Genomic DNA, 7463 nt, shown 5'->3' with positions numbered 1-7463 from the left:
GGCTTTGCACAATATTGCTGTAGTCTGAAGTTGGCTTAGAGATGTGCTTCGTGTAATGCATGTGGTTAATCTGTTGTTTTGACGCCTCATTCTTGTAGTTTTCTAAAGGCCAGATTACTATACTGCCGTTTTTTGTCTGCTTCTTTTATTACAATATCATTTCTTTCCGCGAGTGCTTTAACAATATGGGTGTTGAGCGCGGGGGTGAATAACTGTCACCGAAATGTGGAAGGAAATGTGGAAGCTTCCGAACAAACGCGCGTTGTAGACAGTGGAAGCTGAATAATAAATGACAGCCGTCAATTGCGAGGATTATTGCCCTGTCATTGCTGCAGCTAGAATAGCTCTTTACGCGAGCAATCACGCAGGAGACACCAATAAATGTGGCGATGTTTTTCTCGGTCGCGTATGAAATGCCGTACGGCACCACGTCTTAGACTTATTTTCATGCCCAGGACTGTGCTTTTGACATTGGTTTATGCAATGGCCGAGTCCCGTATGAAGACAAGCTAGAGATGTTCTGGCCATTCAGAAGATACGCTATGGTACCACATTCGCCATTTTTCCTTGTGCGATTGGCTCATAGGGGAACTGCGCCCTCTGCGATTGGCCGAGAAAGAAAAAGCAGAAATATTTCGGAGTTTCATGGAATCCAGAGTAGCAACCCAGTGTCTCTTATTATCACTTTTTTCTTCGCCGTTCCTGCCACATGCGCAAATCACGTTTTGTTTTGTTTTTTTTATTTCATGACTGCCGTGAACGGCCGGCACGAGCTGGACCCGATCGTGTCGAGCACGCATCTGTCGGACAAGGACGACGCCAGAGTTTAGTGCTTCGTCACCAGGTCAAGCGTGGGAGGCAGCACTGTGGCCAACTGTACCAGCCAGAGCAGCAAGGTGAGGTCATCGAATACGAGACTTCCGTGGCAGTCTTTCCAATGCCTTTCGCTCTGCAAGGTAAAATTGCCTGTAAGATTATTTCACAAGCTCTGCACTCGAGCAGCCCATTGTCACCAGTTCGACTGCGGTGTACAAGGTACACTGCAAAGACCGTTACTTATCATTTCTTTACTTCAGCCTCTTTAATGTGCCATGCCCTTCCTTCCCGCTTTCCTTCTATTCTTTTTCTAGAATGCCATCATTCGCACTCATCAATTATTATCGAGCTTGCGAGTAAACTGCTTATTTGCATATTGTTTAATTTGTGCTATTAATAAGCTGCTCTTCAAAACGTGCAATTTAATGACAATTTAGTAATTTTGTGAACATATTTGGATGTGAAGACTGCTTTATATTGATGGTGAACCGCCGTGGTTGCTCAGTGGCTATGGTGTTGTGCTGCTGAGCACGAGGTCGCGGGATGGAATCCCAGCCACGGCGACCGCATTTCAATGGGGGTGAAATGCGAAAACACCCGTGTACTTAGATTTAGGTGCACGTTAAAGAACACCCGGGTGGCCAAAGTTTCCGGAGTCCTCCACTACGGCGTGCCTGACAATCAGAAAGTGCTTTTGGCACGTAAAACCGTATAATTAAAAAAATAACATATTAATGGTGCGAGTGGAGGTTCCTGGTTTCAGAACTATTCGAAAATTATTCTATAGTCAAGTTGTTCTGCTTCTGACACTATTCGATTGGCATTTGATTTGGTTTTGAGAATTACTACTCGCACACGCCTAGTGAAGCTCAAATACAAGCAAAATAGCCAATGAGAAAGATCAACACTGGTGTTATGATTCTCCCCGAACGATAGGAAGCGCTCACCGTGCTTATTTCAAAGCTCGTGCAACGATTCCTTGAGACATGATGCCCCATTAACTTGCAGTGGTGCTAGCTTTCAGAGGGTTATTCTTTAAAAGCGGGAAGCAACGTAGGCGTACGGTACGTAATCCGTAGGGGTTCTTGAAAGGCGCACAATGAAAGTCCATGCAGGAAAAATGCGGAAGCAAGTCACGTCGCTTTCCATGGTACACCATGCGACCCGTCGATCAGTTGGACACTGCAGTAAGAAAGAGAGAAAGTAGTGATGTAAAACTTTTTTTGAGTCCGTTGGCTAGATGCAAACTACGAAAGCACGTATTACCCTTCTTAATATTGATGGCTGCTTGCGTCACTGAGCTACATTATTCAATTAGTACCAGTTGTAAAACTGCGCGCAATGTATACAGTGTGTTTCAGCGAACGCTTTTAATCATTTTTGAAATTTACCTGTGGAAGATGGCGCAATTCTGGTTCATGAGGTGGTCTACTCGAAGCGGCGGACACTTGATCGCCTTGAGCAAAACAATGAAATGCATAATCATCTAATTGACCAAATTCACTAATTAAATTTCTAAGTAAATACCTTATGACCTTATGACCCAAATTGCAATTAACAAATTCTAGCCATGGAGTTCGCGAGGAGGATCCACTTGGAGCGAATTATCAGGATGAGAACAGTTTCCAGATATGAATTCCCGAACTTTGCGGAGAAATGCGCTAGCGTTCCAGATACTTCTGTGCTTTGAATGCACAACACGACGTTTTGTTAAGAAATCTTTTCATATAAAAATAATGAAGGGCGCGAAATTGCTGTTGACTGCGCTGTAACGTGACCGTAAGTGTTTTGCGCGGTCAACGAATCGATAAGCTCATGACGACGCGAAGGATGCAGTTCTCACTATCGCCTTGGTGTCTCTCCCAGGCACACCTGGCTCCTGGAGCAGCGAGGTGAACAGCAGCCATTGCCGCACGCTCATGTCAGGTCGCAGGTATAAGGCGTGCAACTTTGGCGACATAGTGCTCCAGTCTTTCCGGTGGAATGAACATTCCACTGCACATCATGTCGCCGCGCAGCCGGCTACACCACTTTGGGTGCCTGTTGGCCAGGATATCCAGAAGGGTGGAACCTTCTGGCACTGCCTGTCTAAGTGCAAAGATATATAATGAATCATCAGATAAACAAATTATTGGATATAACGAAGTAGGGAAAAAATTTCGAAGTTTCTTCAACATTATCGACGTGTACGCTTATAACGAATGCATTGTGTTATCGGGTGGTGCTTTGTTATGACGAGATTCGGCGGTAATATATGACCACGATAATTGTAGACGTGTTCATACTGTGCTACGAAGTTGTATCAGTCATTACTTTGGCCACCTACATTATTGCGTTGTTTTAGTGCAAGGATTCCAATAAAACAATCAAAAACATGTTGTAAACCAAAAATAATCCCTTTAAATGGGCTAAAAATCAAGGCCTATATAAATATTAGCATGCATGCTATAGCACATATGCAAATATTAACAAACATTATTAGTGAATTTTAGGCTTGCTTCGTCATATTCAATAAAATAAAACCCTGTCATAGCAAAGTTGGAGGGGGAACTAGGATTACTTTTTCATATTCATTACTTCGTCATATTATTATTACATGTACCGCGCTATGAATCTGTAGGGGACTTCAAGGGGAATTTCACTGAGTTCGTCACATCCATTATTTCTTAATATCTCGTTTCGCTATAACAGTTTTACAAATTCCTTATACCGTTATTCATTTTATTGAGGTTCAACCGTACATGCTGAGCTACTAACACATTGTCACTTGTTTTATGTTCACTGGGCAGGGCGAAGGCCTCTGCCAACGATATCATATTCGCCCTGTATTACGCTAGCTAATTCCAACTTGCGCATGCGAATTTCCTAATGTCACTAGCCCACCTAATTTTTTGCTGTTCTCGACTTCGCTTCCATTCCCTTGGCACCCATTCTCTAACTGCAGTGGTTCACCGGTTATCAACCCCACGCATTGCATGGCCTGTTTAAATCCATTTTTTTTCTTCATGTCAACTAGAGTGTAGGCTATCCCATTTTGCTCTCTGATTCGCACCGCTTTCATCCTGTGTCTTAACGTTACGCCTAACATTTTCCGTTCGATCGCTTCGCATGGTCCTTAACTTGTTCTCGAGGTTCTTTGTTTACCTCCAAGTTTCTAACACGTATATTGGCGCCGATACAATTCAATGATTATACACTTTTGAACTACAGGGATAGGCTCTTTTTCACTATTGGATAATGTGTACTGTATGCACTCCAACACATTTTTATTCTTGTGTAAGTTTTCGTCTCGTGGTCAGGGTCACCTGTGAGTAATTGACCTAGATAAACGTACTCATTCACAAACTCTACAGGCTGTTTGGCGATCATAAATTCTTGTTTCTTTGCCAGGCTTTTTAACATTACCTTTCCCTTCCTATTATTAATCTTCAAACCCACTCTTGCGCTCAAACTGATAAGGATTTCTTATTGCTTCCTCATCATCTTCATGCAACCAATGTGAAAAACTTGCGTAACTATTGCAATTTGTGTAACATGTCTGTCTCTTCTGTGCTCATGGTCCCTACACGTGAATATGCAGTTTCCTTTCGTTCATTTTGGGCTAGCTGTGGCAGGAAAAGATTGCAACGCTTTTAATTCTTACAGAATCACTGTTACAGAATTTATGAGGGTTGTGCATCTCATAAGGATATTTGTGTAGGAATTAGTAAAGAAATCACGCTGTAAACTACTTTTCTTTTGTGAGGTAAACATTTCCGGTCCTACGCTGGGCTTCGAGATATTTTGCAAGTACTGAGCACCACAAAGCACAAGTGGAGGTACCATAAGCGTAAATTGAAGCATCAACAATTCCGAAACTATCGCGACTTATTGTTCCGTTGCCAAGTTCACCTGCATTTGTAAATCTGCTTTATAACGTAAATGCATGTAATGCACCTGCATGTAAATGTGTAAAGGTGGTTCCAGAACGTACACTCGAGACTGCTAGTACATGCTTAAAGACTGGCTACAGAGCTATTAGATTGCATGAATAATTCATGAAGTCCCACCCTTAAGGCATTGAGGATTCATACCCGTAAAAGGCATTCCGATCGGGTATTTTCTAGTCACATTTTATGCTGATACTGCAGTGATTCAAATGTGAATTAGTAGAGACCATTTGCAAAAATTAGGCCCTCATATTTGCAGTATGGAATTTGTAGACCGCATATGAAATGTTTCGTTAAGCTACCTTGATGTTGAAGCTGAAGTTATAGCAGCCTGGTGTGTTGCAGCCTGCCCTGCGAACCTGGTAATCAACCCGTCCAGTACGATGGGGTCTGGAAGCGCCGTGCTGTCTTGCTGACCAGATTTTCCAGCAGCCTGTTGTCTTGATGCCCACTCTGCGGATCCACTGACAAGCTCACCTATCGAGCTGGTATTTCGATGCACGCCCCGCTAACACGGTGGGAGCTCTTGTCGCCGCCGAGGCTTCTGATGGGAAGACCACGCGTGCGTTACGGAATCACAACAGGCCAAACTTTTCTTCAAGCACAATTTCATTGTGAAAAGCACAAAACAAAAGCTGGGCGAGTAAACATAAGCAAATTTAGCGCCTGTGTATACTTCGTTTTTTACTCGCTGTTTAGTATCACCCATTACTTTGTATTTAAAGATTGTCTTCATTGCAATAACGGGAGATGTAGTTTGACTCGATATCGCGGGTTCATTTCGCATTGGCTGCCATTTTGCCAATAACAGTGCATGTGCTTGCGCAAGTGAGTGGTCACATGTTTTCCTGAATAATTTTAGCCTTTAACGCATGAACGCAACTCGCCCCACTTTTGTGAAGACAAGAAAAAATTTATCGATCAATTCTCGCTGCTCATTAACGTAGGACCTCCCCGTGCTTTCGGTTCAGAGAGCACGGGACCTAACCTCGGGCAAAGTTCCACTTCCTAGCCTACCAGGTAAGCGCAATCCTTACGAGTATTTCGAACTAATTTGTCCAGATTCATTTATCAATCGCTCAAGTTATCGTCAGCATATGTTCAATTGCAGGGGGCGTAAAGTATGCGCAGAAATTTCGCTTTTCAGAGAATTGAGGGAACAGGAGCACGTCGGGGTTCTAATGGGCTATATGTTGACATTTTTAACCAGAACTCATTTGGGCAAATTGGTTTTTCAGTCGTGTAACTTAGCGTGAGTGTAATTGCGTTCGCGGAGGCAGTGTTGTATACGTCCCATTTGAGCCTTTAAGAGATAGCCAACAGCAGTGCCATGAGATTCGAACAGGCAATAGCCTAGCGTTTTTTTTTCCGTGATAACTAATATCCAAATATTCGTTTATCAATCATTTAGGTAAGTGTCAGCGTACGTTCATTTGCAGGGGACGTATAAAGTGTGCGTAGAAATTGTACTTCTCAGAAAAGTGAAGGAACACGAGCATTCCGAAGTTCTAATGGGTTAAAGGCTGATGTTTTGAACCACAACAACTGATTTGGCCAAATTGGTTTTTCAATAATGGACGTTAGCGTGAGTGTTTTGCGTTTGCTGAGGCAGTGTTGTATGCATCCGATTTCAGCTTTTCAGATATATTAGTGAAAAGCAATGCGTTGGGATTCGATCAGGCTGTAGCCTGCCGTTCTTTTGCGCGGTAACTAATATGAGCATATTCATTAATCAATCGTTTATGCTAGTACCAGCATGTGTTCACTTGCACGGGGCGTAATGTATCCTTAGAAATTCAGCTTTTCAGAGAAGCGAGGGAACGCAATCGCGTCGAGGTTCTAATGGGCTATAGGCTGGTATTTTTAGCCGCAACTCATTTGGGCAAATAGGTTTTTCAATCATGTAAGTTAGCGTGAGTGTAATTGCGTGTGCCGAGGCAGTGTTGTATGCGTCCAATTTGAGCTTTTCGAATAGAGTGAACAGTGTTGAGATACGATTAGGCTATAGCTCGATGCTTTTTTTTGCGCGATAACTAATATGTGCATGTTCGTTTATCAATCGTTTAGGTTAGTGCCCCCACAGGTTCATTTGCACGTTGCACAATGTATGCTTGGAAATTCAGCTTTTCACAGAAGTGAGGGAACAGGAGCGCGTCGAGGTTCTAATGGGTTACAGCTTTGTGTTTTTAACCACAACGACTCATTTGGTCAAATTGGTTTTTCAATCATGTAAGTTAGCGTGAATGTAATTGCGCTAGCTGAGGCATTGTTCTATGCATCCAAACTGAGCTTTTCAGAGATATGAGTGAACAGCAATGAGTTGAGATTCGAACAGGCTATAGCCTAGCGGTTTTTTTTACGATATCTAATATGTGCATATTCATTTGTCAATCGTTTACATTAGTGTCAGCATATGTTCACTTGAACGGTGCGTAATGTATCCTTAGAAATTCAGCTTTGCAGAGAAGCGAGGGAACGCAATCGCGTCGAGGTTCTAATGGGCGATAGGCTGGTATTTTTAGCCGCAACTCATTTGGGCAAATAGGTTTTTCAATCATGTAAGTTAGCGTGAGTGTAATTGCGTTTCCTCAGGCAGTGTTGTATGCATCCAATTTGAGCTTTGCTGAGATATGAGTGAACAGCAATGAGTTGAAATTCGAACAGGCTATGGCGTAGCGATTTCTTTGCGATATCTAATATGTGCATATTCGTTTGTCA

At 42.8% G+C, this 7463-nt stretch overlaps 1 long non-coding RNA gene across 1 annotated transcript; it reads left to right on the top strand.

Moving 5' to 3' along the window:
- The first annotated feature begins 718 nt into the window (after positions 1 to 718).
- LOC139050042 (uncharacterized) lies at positions 719 to 5324 on the top strand. Its single transcript, XR_011508741.1, has 3 exons — positions 719 to 896; positions 2683 to 2749; positions 5091 to 5324. It is a non-coding gene; the product is annotated as an uncharacterized lncRNA (long non-coding RNA).
- Positions 5325 to 7463: the final 2139 nt, after the last annotated feature.

The sequence above is a fragment of the Dermacentor albipictus genome, chromosome 9, assembly GCF_038994185.2.
Source record: "Dermacentor albipictus isolate Rhodes 1998 colony chromosome 9, USDA_Dalb.pri_finalv2, whole genome shotgun sequence".
Classification (NCBI taxonomy): domain Eukaryota; kingdom Metazoa; phylum Arthropoda; class Arachnida; order Ixodida; family Ixodidae; genus Dermacentor; species Dermacentor albipictus.
The sequence above is the reverse complement of the archived record's forward strand: the minus strand, read 5'-3'. Positions and strand labels throughout refer to the sequence as shown.